The sequence below is a fragment of the Pleurodeles waltl genome, chromosome 7 (genome assembly GCF_031143425.1).
Source record: "Pleurodeles waltl isolate 20211129_DDA chromosome 7, aPleWal1.hap1.20221129, whole genome shotgun sequence".
Taxonomy (NCBI): domain Eukaryota; kingdom Metazoa; phylum Chordata; class Amphibia; order Caudata; family Salamandridae; genus Pleurodeles; species Pleurodeles waltl.
The window spans coordinates 316,387,588-316,402,088 of record NC_090446.1 but is presented as its reverse complement, the minus strand read 5'-3'; positions in this window follow the sequence as shown (position 1 = coordinate 316,402,088).

Genomic DNA, 14,501 nt, shown 5'->3' with positions numbered 1-14,501 from the left:
AGTGAGGAGATTAAGCGAAGGGGCCTCAGAATATACCCATTGGTGATCGGATGTAGAAAATAACAGATTAACAAAGGTAAGGAGGAACCTCTTCTCAAGATTAAGTTTACCACTCCTTGAAATATCTGGAATTGTGGAGTCAACAACACACAAAGTGAGGTAATATTCGTCATGATAAAAATGAGGAGGGTTGTCATGTAGGGAATTAACGTGACAGAGACACCCAAGGAATATCATCATTCAAGCCATTGGTATTGGTGTGAAGTTTAAACACCCATCGTTGTTCAAGTCTAAATAAGGATTGTGAGGAATCGTTGATAAAGCTAGGGGACTCCAAAATGACCCAGCGTAAGTCATCAGGTCTATGTGGTATTTCCAAGAAATGGGTACATAACTTCGTGGTTACGCGTCCACATCTGATGTTACTTCTGTGCTCATTGATCCGTATCTTAACAGGTCTGGAGGTCATTCCGACGTATCGAAGACCACAGGGACATGTTATCATGTAGACGCAATTCTTGGTATTGCAATTGGTGTGTTTAGTCAAATTCCATCGACCGATGGGGGCTAAGTCAAGTGTCTTGGTTTGTCGAGTCAAACAACACACATTACATTGTCCACAGGGATAGTGCCCGGACACCGGGGGGAGATTCCATAGTGTTGGCTGTGTCTGGGTAGTATTTTTGGGGCGTGTGTGTATTAACAAGTCCTTGATGTTCTGGGATCGTTTGAATGCGAATAATGGTTTAGAAATTGTGCCACCTCCACTGTCAAGTATGGAGCATCTCTTCAAGATAAGGCTTTTAATCTTGTTAGATAGAGGAGTAAAGGTGGTTACACATGTCAATAGGTTATTGGTGTCCCTAGTATTCTGTGCGAGTAGTGATTCACGATTATTGTTCCTCGCTCTTTTACGAGCTTGTTTGACAATGTCATGAGGGTAATTGCGTGCAAGCAATTTTGTTTGAAGCTCTTTGGCTTGTGTGTTGTATCCGTGTGTTGAGCTACAGTTTCGTCTCAACCTCAAGAATTGACCAAATGGCAAGTTATCACGTAACGCTTTAGGGTGATGGCTATCGTATGTCAAAAGACTATTACGGTCAGTAGGTTTGTGGTATGTGCTGGTGGTTAATTTACCATTTTGAATAGTTATCAACAAATCCAAAAAACTAATCTCCTTAGTTGACACTATAGATGTGAATTTCAAAAAGGGATTGAGAGTATTCACCCAATCTGTGAAGGTAGAGGCAGTCGTGAGGGACCCATGCCATACTACCAAGATGTCGTCGATATAACGACGCCATAGTTTGATGTTGGCAGAAAACGGGTTTGTAGGAGGTAAGATAAACTGTTTCTCGAAGTTATACATGTATAAACATGCCAAACTAGGGGCAAAAGTACTTCCCATGCAAGTCCCCCTTATCTGGTGGTAAAATTGATCTTCGTACTGAAAAAAGTTCTCAGTCATTGCCATATTAGCACACTGCATAATAAAGGAGACTGGTGACGTCAGGTTTTCATTATTGTCTAAGAGTGTAGTTTCTACTACCTGTAGAGTCACGTCTTGTGGTATGTTTGTATATAATGCCTCAACGTCCAGAGTAATCAAACCATGGACGTCGACTGTGTCATTAATTAGTTCAATCAAGTTCAATACATCCTTGGTATCTTGTAAGTAAGTCGAGGATTTCTTAACCAAAGGTTGTAAAAAGTGGTCGCAAAAAACAGACAATGGTTCTAGTAAAGACCCAATGCCTGACACAATCGGCCGTCCCGGAGGTGGCAAGATATCTTTGTGGATCTTGGGGAGGCAGTAAAAGTATGGGACTCTGGGATGAGGAGTGTCCAGGAAGGCCGCCTCTTTGGGGGAGATCCAGGCATTAGTGGTTGCTTCAAGGATCATTGATTTGATCTGAGATTGTAATCTAGGGGTGGGGTCCCTATTGATCTTAGCGTAGTAAGTGTTATCATTCAACAACCGTAGACATTCTTGCCGGTAGTCCCCGGTATTCATTATCACTATAGCCCCTCCCTTATCAGCCTGTTTAATGACAATAGAGGTATCTTCATCCAGTGTCCTCAGAGCTTTCCTTTCGACTGTCGGAATATTAACAAAGGGACGTTTCGGATGTATCATTGCCAGGTCAGTTAAGACCGCTTTCTCGAAGGCTAGAACCTCGCATGGGATGGCTGTTGGGGGTGGGGAAAAAGTCGATTTAAGTCTTAATCCAGAGTCTGTCTGGGTGCTATCGGATGATATATCTGAAAAGTAGAATTGTAATCTGATTTTACGGAAAAATTGAGAGAGTTCACAATTAAGCCTAAAGAAATCCTCAGTAGGTGTAGGAACGAAACCCAGGCCTCGATTGAGCACCCTGGTTTCAGTCTCAGTAAGTTGTCTAGTAGACAGATTAACTACTAAGTTCTCGGAGGTTGGTTTTTGCCCTGGCTCCTGGTGATCATCTGGGGTTCTTCCGTAGCCCATTGTACTCGTCTGCCTCTGCCTCTTCTTCTGCCTCTCCCTCTGCCCCGGCCTCTGCCTAAAAAAGGCATGTATGGTATGAAAGGGCGGGGTTGATAAAAGGGATATGGTGGTTGCCAGGGCATATGCTGGTTGACGGGAAAGGGGGGATAGTTATAGAACGATGGAGCAGGTGAATTATCGTCTGTGCTCCATCCATCCGAGGATGAGCTATTGCTAATTTTCCGTGATTTTTTGAAGGAAGATTGAGACTCATCTGACGAGCGAGACTGACCATCTGTCTCGAAGTCTTCTTGAGTGTAGGGATAGACTTTTTCCCGACTAAACCTAGTGATATCTTTTTGAAGTTTTGAGATCTTCTGATTAGTCAGAAACTCCTTCGTTTCGTTTAGTTCTGTATTGATCTCAGCCAAACGACTTTTGAATGCAGCCAGGGTCACAGTAGTTCTTAAAGTACCCTCTAAGGAGGTGATCTGGATGGATATGGAGTCTGCCAGACGTCTGGAAGTGTTGATAATCAGGACTAGCCAGTCTCTGGTACATTTCCAGGCTATCTGGGCCCAGTCTTTCCTGAACGCTAGGTCTTGGAGGAAAATCCTGGGCATGTTGGACACTAGAAGGCCATTGGGAGCGATGTTAGCTCTAAGGTATTCGGTCATTATGGTCCCGTGTATAACGGTTTTGATGAGGTCACGCTTTAAGGTGGACAACTTGTCCCAATCCTCTTTTGGACTGCCTGCTGGGGCTGACCCATCGTTGCTTAAAATTGATGGTGTTTGCAGGATTGCTGCAACCATATCGTCGTCATAACTCAAACCCTGGAATGAATCCATGGTGTCACTGACACTGGGCGAGTAGTTAGAAAAAGGAGTAATCCCACAGCCGAGGCTGTACAAAGATACCAACAAAGAGAGGGATAGGGAGGATTAAAGGTCCAGTGTACGTTCTCCCATTCAAATTAGTCAACAACAAAAAGTACACTGTTCCTGGAACTGGGGGGACGATTTAAGTTTCAGGAGCAAGAGCCCTCACACACCCAGATGGGTGTCATGCTTCATCATAGGGAAGCTCCTCGTCAGACCGGCGGTGCAATATCTGACGGGCTCCCCTTTCGGGGGCTCTTTACCGGAGATCTTTTAATGAATCAGGGGTGGCTGCCGTAAAGATAATGAAGGTCAGACACTCCTTATGGCAGGAGAGTGGATATTAAAATTGATTAGGAACTCCTACTTAGTCTACTTTTACTGGTTTATCTCAGGGAGTAACGATCAAGATTAAAAACAAACAAAAAAGTGGCAAATGAGGATAATGATCAACCACTTTACAAATGCCTGGAGATCTGGGAAGTTATCACCTGACCCCTAAGGTCTGGTCAACATGTTTCGCGTCGTGCGGTCATGAAAGATCCTTTAACGCTTCATCAGGACCTATAATAAACTAAGCTTCTCCTGACTGTAACAAAAACAACAAAGACACTATCTATTATATATGTGGAAAGAAGAAACAGTCACTTACATTTGTGTGTACTGTCTCGTCAAAAATCCAAATAAAAAAAAGTCGCCCTAAGAAATAAGTACAATAAAATATAATATACACGGTTAAATGACCACAACACCCAGAGTGGATCAGTGAGCTAGGTGATGTTGAAAACATAAAAAAAAAATTTATGCTTACCATCCCTTATCGTATGGGGGGCCCCTTGGGGAATAGCACGGTCCAGCCAGTCGCTTCTGATGTGAGTAACACACCATAAAGGTTAACGAGATATCTGTTGTGAGGTGAACAGTATGTAGTCCCGTTTAACATTTCATACTGGTAGAAACAAATTAGCACACAACATTTAAAAAATCCAACAATGTGCATCATATCATGATTGTATCTGGTAAACTCAGCATGTATGGATACACCAAAGCCAGTCACATCTAACCTTACCCGACTAGTAAACAGTAGTGGATAAACCCATATGTATCCAAAATTCCAACAATGTGCACCGTATCAGGATTGTACCTGGTGAACTCAGCATATAGGGATAAAGGGATAAAACTTAGCCAGTCACATCTAGCTTTACACAACTGGTAAACAGTAGTAGACCAATTGTCACCTTTAAACGTTCCCTAATATATAATGCGTCCACGGAGCTGCCCCAGTAACGATCCTTATGCTTTAAAATAATATATATATTGTCAAGAACGAGTGGGAAAAGGTCCCCCAGTTAGCGTAAAGACGAAGTCCAACCCTTGAAGCAACCACTAATGCCTGGATCTCCCCCAAAGAGGCGGCCTTCCTGGACACTCCTCATCCCAGAGTCCCATACTTTTACTGCCTCCCCAAGATCCACAAAGATATCTTGCCACCTCCGGGACGGCCGATTGTGTCAGGCATTGGGTCTTTACTAGAACCATTGTCTGTTTTTTGCGACCACTTTTTACAACCTTTGGTTAAGAAATCCTCGACTTACTTACAAGATACCAAGGATGTATTGAACTTGATTGAACTAATTAATGACACAGTCGACGTCCATGGTTTGATTACTCTGGATGTTGAGGCATTATATACAAACATACCACAAGACGCGACTCTACAGGTAGTAGAAACTACACTCTTAGACAATAATGAAAACCTGACGTCACCAGTCTCCTTTATTATGCAGTGTGCTAATATGGCAATGACTGAGAACTTTTTTCAGTACGAAGATCAATTTTACCACCAGTTAAGGGGGACTTGCATGGGAAGTACTTTTGCCCCTAGTTTGGCATGTTTATACATGTATAACTTCGAGAAACAGTTTATCTTACCTCCTACAAACCCGTTTTCTGCCAACATCAAACTATGGCGTCGTTATATCGACGACATCTTGGTAGTATGGCACGGGTCCCTCACGACTGCCTCTACCTTCACAGATTGGGTGAATACTCTCAATCCCTTTTTGAAATTCGCATCTATAGTGTCAACTAAGGAGATTAGTTTTTTGGATTTGTTGATAACTATTCAAAATGGTAAATTAACCACCAGCACATACCACAAACCTACTGACCGTAATAGTCTTTTGACATACGATAGCCATCACCCTAAAGCGTTACGTGATAACTTGCCATTTGGTCAATTCTTGAGGTTGAGACGAAACTGTAGCTCAACACACGGATACAACACACAAGCCAAAGAGCTTCAAACAAAATTGCTTGCACGCAATTACCCTCATGACATTGTCAAACAAGCTTGTAAAAGAGCGAGGAACAATAATCGTGAATCACTACTCGCACAGAATACTAGGGACACCAATAACCTATTGACATGTGTAACCACCTTTACTCCTCTATCTAACAAGATTAAAAGCCTTATCTTGAAGAGATGGTCCATACTTGACAGTGGAGGTGGCACAATTTCTAAACCATTATTCGCATTCAAACGATCCCAGAACATCAAGGACTTGTTAATACACACACGCCCCAAAAATACTACCCAGACACAGCCAACACTATGGAATCTCCCCCCGGTGTCCGGGCACTATCCCTGTGGACAATGTAATGTGTGTTGTTGGACTCGACAAACCAAGACACTTGACTTAGCCCCAATCGGTCGATGGAATTTGACTAAACACACCAATTGCAATACCAAGAATTGCGTCTACATGATAATATGTCCCTGTGGTCTTCGATACGTCGGAATGACCTCCAGACCTGTTAAGATACGGATCAATGAGCACAGAAGTAACATCAGATGTGGACGCGTAACCACGAAGTTATGTACCCATTTCTTGGAAATACCACATAGACCTGATGACTTACGCTGGGTCATTTTGGAGTCCCCTAGCTTTATCAACGATCCCTCACAATCCTTATTTAGACTTGAACAACGATGGGTGTTTAAACTTCACACCAATACCAATGGCTTGAATGATGATATTCCTTGGGTGTCTCTGTCACGTTAATTCCCTACATGACAACCCTCCTCATTTTTATCATGACGAATATTACCTCACTTTGTGTGTTGTTGACTCCACAATTCCAGATATTTCAAGGAGTGGTAAACTTAATCTTGAGAAGAGGTTCCTCCTTACCTTTGTTAATCTGTTATTTTCTACATCCGATCACCAATGGGTATATTCTGAGGCCCCTTCGCTTAATCTCCTCACTTTTGCATCTCAGCATACCATGTGGTGCTGTTTAGATTGTTGCTTCTTTCCGATTCCAGGTCCATTACGTGCCCCCTTTGTGGTTTTTTTCTTTCCCCCTCCAACCTGGGTATATTTACCATCACTTTTCCACCTTCCAAGATGGCCGCCACATAAATTGCGGCGAAAAGGCGTTATGAAAATGATACATTCAGTAGACGTAGTCCGTCTTTCATTTCAATTACGCTGTGACCTCGTGATGCGGAGGCACGCCCGATCCGTGCTTTATATACCGCCGAGTTCTTCCCCGTAGCAGGATTTCGGGGACAAGCACGCCGCGGGTAGGTTACCGCGACAGTAAACGCCGTGGCACAAGTAAGTGATGAAGGGCTGGACTTCGTCTTTACGCTAACTGGGGGACCTTTTCCCACTCGTTCTTGACAATATATATATTATTTTAAAGCATAAGGATCGTTACTGGGGCAGCTCCGTGGACGCATTATATATTAGGGAACGTTTAAAGGTGACAATTGGTCTACTACTGTTTACCAGTTGTGTAAAGCTAGATGTGACTGGCTAAGTTTTATCCCTTTATCCCTATATGCTGAGTTCACCAGGTACAATCCTGATACGGTGCACATTGTTGGAATTTTGGATACATATGGGTTTATCCACTACTGTTTACTAGTCGGGTAAGGTTAGATGTGACTGGCTTTGGTGTATCCATACATGCTGAGTTTACCAGATACAATCATGATATGATGCACATTGTTGGATTTTTTAAATGTTGTGTGCTAATTTGTTTCTACCAGTATGAAATGTTAAACGGGACTACATACTGTTCACCTCACAACATATATCTTGTTAACCTTTATGGTGTGTTACTCACATCAGAAGCGACTGGCTGGACCGTGCTATTCCCCAAGGGGCCCCCCATACGATAAGGGATGGTAAGCATAACATTTTTTTTTTATGTTTTCAACATCACCTAGCTCACTGATCCACTCTGGGTGTTGTGGTCATTTAACCGTGTATATTATATTTTATTGTACTTATTTCTTAGGGCGACTTTTTTTATTTGGATTTTTGACGAGACAGTACACACAAATGTAAGTGACTGTTACTTCTTTCCACATATATAATAGATAGTGTCTTTGTTGTTTTTGTTACAGTCAGGAGAAGCGTAGTTTATTATAGGTCCTGATGAAGCTTTAAAGGATCTTTCATGACCGCACAACGCGAAACATGTTGACCAGACCCTAGGGGTCAGGTGATAACTTCCCAGATCTCCAGGCATTTGTAAAGTGGTTGATCATTATCCTCATTTGCCACTTTTTTGTTTGTTTTTAATCTTGATCGGTACTCCCTGAGATAAACCAGTAAAAGTAGACTAAGTAGGAGTTCCTAATCAATTTTAATATCCACTCTCCTGCCATAAGGAGTGTCTGACCTTCATTATCTTTACGGCAGCCACCCCTGATTCATTAAAAGATCTCCGGTAAAGAGCCCCCGAAAGGGGAGCCCGTCAGATATTGCACCGCCGGTCTGACGAGGAGCTTCCCTATGATGAAGCATGACACCCATCTGGGTGTGTGAGGGCTCTTGCTCCTGAAACTTAAATCGTCCTCCCAGTTCCAGGAACAGTGTACTTTTTGTTGTTGTTCTCATACTTACCCTGATGTAATGCATCTCCGTCATTTTCAGTTCCCAGTGGCAGGCCTACTCCTCTGCTTCCTCCTTTTCACCATAATACTAGTCCTCCGCCCACACATAGAGTTTGACAAAAAAACATTGCTTGTATTGCAGCATACCACCCTGTAGTTTTTGCTACCATAGAATCCAGACTTGTCACTAGTCTTTGGCCACTTACTTACATTGCTCTGCTAAAGAGCTGTGAATCATGTTTCAGGCCCCACCGGTGTTGCTTAGAGTGGGCTTGTCAGCTCTTAAAATAGCACAAATTGTGGGCAGTATTTGTCCACAAGTTGTGCAGTGGCTTACCAAGCTTAGTGTCATCTTAAGGAATTTAGGGAGCTCTGGATAATACGTTTTTAGGGTCCCCTGTCTGGAAAACCTTTGCATTGTGTTACTCATTTTCTGCTAGTTTAAGTACATGATGCCAAAAGATATTGACATACTTTAAAGGTTGAAATGGAGACATGGATAGATATGCACCAGAGAGAAAGTTCACTTTCTTTGAGGGACACTTGGTAAATGAAGGCCCTAAGCAATTGTCCACTTTCCCCAAGCATTAAAAAACATCTCTGATCAAGCTGCTCGCACACGTTGAAGGCCCTTCTATAAAACAAAAACATCCTTTAAATGGATCCATAAAGGTCCTCAACAATGCTTGTACTGCAATCCCCAGTCAGTCTCAGAACAAATCCTTTTCTTCCCTTCCAAAACACCCACTTGAGCATGCCTCTATGATAAGTCATGCAGCATGTTTTCTTCACTTCCTCTTAACCTTGATGCACAGGTTTAACAGACGAAGCCTCTTCAACTCCAAGTTAACAGCTAAAACTAAAGAAAGTTACTCTCTGCATAGGCCGGACCATAAATATTGCACCTTGGATCTCACATAAGTTCTACAGTTTAATAATCTTTTAATCACCCAAAAATTCATGTTCAGAGGTTTGGTTGTGCAAGGGTGAATCCTAGTAACTAAACCCACAATTCAGGTCTATATATTGCAACCCAGCCACGTACGGTTCAACTAAGTTGCTATCTCACCCTGCCCTCTGGCCTTGTGGGAAATGTGATCTAGTAGCAAAACTACTGACCTTGGAACCTTGAAGAGTATCCCTTACTATCAAAGGGAGCCCAAAATCACAACTTGAGTTTGCACCCTTTATTAGCGCTTGATGGTTACTTTTTATTGCAAGGGGAGCAACAGAAAATTGTGTAGTGTTTTGGTCTTGCATCTTTACAAATTATCCGACAATAACTTTAAAATAAAGAGGTCCTTGAAGGATGTGCTAACTGATGTGTCTTAATTCATTGAGCCTATGACAACCATCAGGGATCCAATGTCCCTAAATATACCCTCACTCAAGTGAAGGTTACTAGAAACCACCACTCCCAAGGGAGTCTACAGCCCTGCCAAGGAGCACCCATCAGGAGTTACACTAATGCATTAGAGTTCTAGTGTCTGGATCTCAGCACTAAAATTCATTAGTCACATTACAGAGCTCCCTGATACTATGGGAATGGTCATGAGGCACTTCAAGCAGCGCCAAGTGTGACCCTTATTGTGTGTGCACTGCCAAGATCTGTCTCAGCCTGCCAAGCTGCTTGGCTGTCAGCCTGGGGAGTCGCTGCTATGGCGATCACAACTACCATCATCATTTATTGGATACATTGTTCCCAATTAAAAACATCGGGCCTGATTCAAAAAGGTAAACGTAGACCAAAAGTCTAAGTTTAGACCTGAAGTCTAAGTTTAGACCCAAAGCCTAACTTTATTAGTAGTAAAGTTAGACTTTTGGTCTACCTTTAGACCAAAAGCCTAACTTAGACCAAAAGCCTAACTTTACTTCTAGTAAAGTTAGACTTTAGGTCTAAACTTAGACTTCAGGTCTGAACTTAGACTTTTGTTCTAAGTTTACCTTTGTGAATCGGGCCCAAAGTGTGCTCGCTCTCTCTCTCTCTCTCTCTCTCTCTCTCTCTCTCTCTCTCTCTCTCTCTTTCTCTGGCTGCTGTGTCTCTCTGAGAAAGATGGCACGGGGTGGGGGCAGGTCCACTTTCTAAACAAAAATACTGCAAATGTGGACAGGCCCAGGTGCTGTGTGGATCCGGTGCTTTTGTGGACCATTGTTTTCTGCCAGCCGGCATTATGATTGGACCAGCCAGATAGCAACAGGCTGCACGGCCAGACTGTTATCCTGTGCACCCACCCTGACCTATGGAACTGCATGGCATACACAACATGACGTGGTTATCCCCTACTACCAGTGGAGCCCCCAGGCTAGACCTCCCTTTGCCACTGGCAAGTGTGCAGCCACCAGGGAGGGGGCAAGAGAAGGTCCCCTCCAGTCTGGATGGCCACACGCGGGTACCCAGGTGAAGTGCAAGTACCTGATGCCTGCCTTAGCTCACAATTACTGCCTGCTGCTCCGCCCCTATCCCCCAAGTGCACATCTAAGACAGAATTTGGAGGAGACGCGCAAGAGGACATGCTGCATTTCCAGGCTGAAGCAGACCGCAATGCTCAAACAGCTGTCACACACACTCCAGGCCCAGTCACTGCCAGCCAGTCTAGGTGAGTCAGTTTCTGAGACACTGCACAGTTCACCCATAATCCAAGCAGCATGTGCTTTAACCCTACTAGGTCACCGTAAATATTCCAGTAGGTCAGAGACTGAGAATAAATTGCTGGGGGTTAACTTGTTGCACACTGAAAATGCATTCTATTTATGTATGATGAATGGCGCATGGCAATTTCTAGCTTCTGTAGAGTCCAACAGCCAAGCTGTCAGCATCCCTAGAAATATGATGCAGTGTTGCTCGGGTTACCCTGCACTAAAGCCAGAGAGTCTTCAAATACATATTGTTGGAAATTGGGTCACTGGTTGAGAGAGGTGAAACCCTACTCAAGCAGCAGCCACAATTTCTGTCAAGGTGAAGTGACCAGCAAATCCCAAATTATCCTGTGCTTAACCCTCTTGTAGCTTGGCACAAAGCAGTCAGGCTTAACTTATAGGCAATGTGTAAAGTATTTATGCAGCACTTCAAACAGTAATAAATTGAAAACATAACATAAGAAGAATTACACATCAATTTAAAAAATAGAGTAAAATAAAAAAGATTATATACTGTGACCAAAACAACAGAAATCAGTAGAACTAGAGATATGCAGTTTTAAATATTTCAAGTAAGTATAATGCCTAAAAGCACTAACAGTTGTCTGGTCATGGAAGATTGGGTGAAAGTCCAAAATACAGGCAGAATCCAATGGAGAGCTGGCCAGATGAAGGGACCAGCTTCAAAAGTCCAGCATGAAGAGTTCCATTCATGGTAGACGGGGCTGTGAGAAGCAGGGAAGGTGTCATGGACGGTCATCAATGTAGCATGAAGATCCTGTCAGGCACCATGAACGTTCATCGCTGGATATTCATGCTGGGAGTTACCACAAGCTGTGGATGCTGTAGCATGATGTACAGAAATGCGTTGCTGGTCATCGTTGGCAGCCACTGTGGAATGATAAGTTGGGTTCACTGGAGCTTTGCGTTGGTGGACAGTACAGGCAGCAAGTTATTGGTGCAAACAGGTCCGTTTGTGGTCGCCAAGAGCCCAAACCTTCTGGAATTCTCCAATTCCTGAAGAGGGAGCTCAATTGATGCCACACCAAGGGTCAAGGGTCTGCAGGGCACCTCGGGCAGATTAGATTTCATTCAGGTGGAGGGTAACAAGGCTCAGACAGGTCCAGGCAGGCAGGTCAGCTGGGGAGATCCAGGAAGGCCCCAGGAGCTTGCTATGTCCCTGTAGCTCAGAACAGGAAGTCAGTCAGCTGACTTTTGGAGTCACTTCAGACTGGTATGAAGGTTGCAGTTCCAGTCTTCCCTCTCAGCAAGCAGAGCAGCAGAGTAGCCAGGAAGTAGAGTAGGAGTCCTTCTAGGGGCAGAGCAGCACAGCAATCCTTCTTCTGTAGTATTCACATGTCCAAAGGTGTACTGAGGGTCCATTATTTATTCCTGGTGCCCACTTTGAAGTAGAAGAAGTTTGTAGAGGCTTCCACCCCAGAGGTGCTTGGCATTCCCTGCTGCTGTGGCTTGGCCCTGGCTTGTCTACGGTCACAAAACACTAGTGCCAAACCTTTTGTGAGTGTGCTCAGGCAGAGCCTTTGTGATGCGCAATTTGGAAGGTGACAGCTCTGCTACCCTAACATATCAGAAATAGCTCATCCTGACAACATCTATTCCCCCTTTATCTCACTGTCTGGGAGCAATACTCAAAGACCATCTGCCAGCTACACCACGTCATATGACTCAGGATACAGGCTGCAGGTACCATATGATTAGGACAAGAAAATGCTGACGTTCTAAAAGTGGCATTTTTAGAACTGTGACTTAAAGTCTAACTTTACCATAAAAGAGGGTTTTAAGTTTAAGATACCAAGGGCCTGATTTATACTTTTTTAGTGCCGCATTTGCGTCATTTTTTGACACAAAAGCATAGCAAACTTACAAAATTCAAATATATTTTGTAAGTTTGCACCACTTTTGCATCCAAAAATTACACAGATGCTGCACTAAAAAAGTATAAATCAGGGCATAAGCTTGTTATTCCTACCTGCTCCCAATTGAAAGTTATCACTTATTAAAAGTAATAAGGTAACCCAATGTTTTCCTGTGGGAGAGGCAGGCCTTGCTATAGTGAAAAACAAATGTAAAAGCTTTTCACTGCCAGGACATGTAAAACTTATAAGCACCTGTCCAATATTTTAAATACACTACAACATATGCTCTGGGCTGTTTAAGGCTTACCCTATGGATTACTTGTATGTATTAAAAAAAAGGTTTAGGGCTGGTAAAAAGGTTATTTTGCCAGCTTGAAATGGCATTTTGAACTGCACACAGGCTGCATGGGCAGGCCTAGGACATGCTTCAACAGCTATGTACGTGGATGGCACAAATGGTGCTGGAGGCCTGCTAGTAGCAATTATTTTCCAAGCTCTGAGTACAAGTAGTACCACTTTACCCGAGCAGATTGTAAATTGCAAAAAATGAATTGGTTATAATGAATGGAGATAAGATGGAAATTGTCATCTTTGGAGTCAATAATTCAGTTTGGAACAGCGACTGGTAGTCTGACTTTTGTGGACCGCCCCCTGTTCCAGTTAATGCGGCGAGGAATCTTGATATAATTTTTGATAATACACTGACCTTCGAGATCCAGGTTAACAAAACTGTGAGCTCCTGTTTTTGACATATTAAGACATTGAGAAAAAAATGTCTTTTCATACGGCTGGAGCTTAGGTTGCCAGTGGTCCTAGCCATGATCTTTTCTTGCCTGGACTACTGTAATGCACAATATTTAAAAGCCATTTAAAAGCCAAGCAGCACTCTCTCAGCAAGTTTCAAGTCATCCAAAATGGAGGGGCATGGTTAGTCCTAGGATTACCTGAAAGCTGTTTGGTGAGGGAGAGTTTGGGCCTTATGCTTGGAGCTTTTTGCCATTTTTCTTGGAAGACCTGGTTACAAGAACTTTGATTACCATTTGGTATAACACACTCTACAAATACAAATACAAATACAAATACAAATACAAATGCAAATACAAATACAAATACACATACAAATACAAATACAAATTAAATTTGTTAATTGGATGTAAGCCAATTTTATCATGATTAAAGGGGAGAGCACAAGCACTTTAGCACAGGTTAGCACTGGCAAAGTGCACAAAGTCCTAAAAGCCAACAAAAATGGATTCAGAACACCGGAGGGAAAAGGCAAAGCATTTGGGGTTGATTCTGCAGAGCTGGACAAGTCCAAAAATATTGAGGGAAATTTGATACACACTGTGGCACTAGAACCAAGCTGTACCCAGCTGGTGAGCCCATAATTAGTGTGAAACCAGTACTGGGTTGCTTGTGCTCTGGTTCAGGGAGGACTTGGCTTACCAGGTCGGGCTGGATTGTTCCAACTGGAGCAGGGCCAAGCCTGATTTGCACATACCCGAGTCTGAACTAAGGTGACATGATGTACAAAATAACGATGGACTGGGATGTGGTCCTGAGTAATTACCAGTAGATTAATTTGAGCATTCCAGCCATCACTTTTTTGTATACTTTACTTTTAGAAAGTTGACATTTTTGGCCTGAACCAAATGTGCCCTTTCTGCCAGTGTTCAGAATCACAGGTCTCACGATTGCTCTCCTGTGGTATGATGTGTGTTTATTCCAGA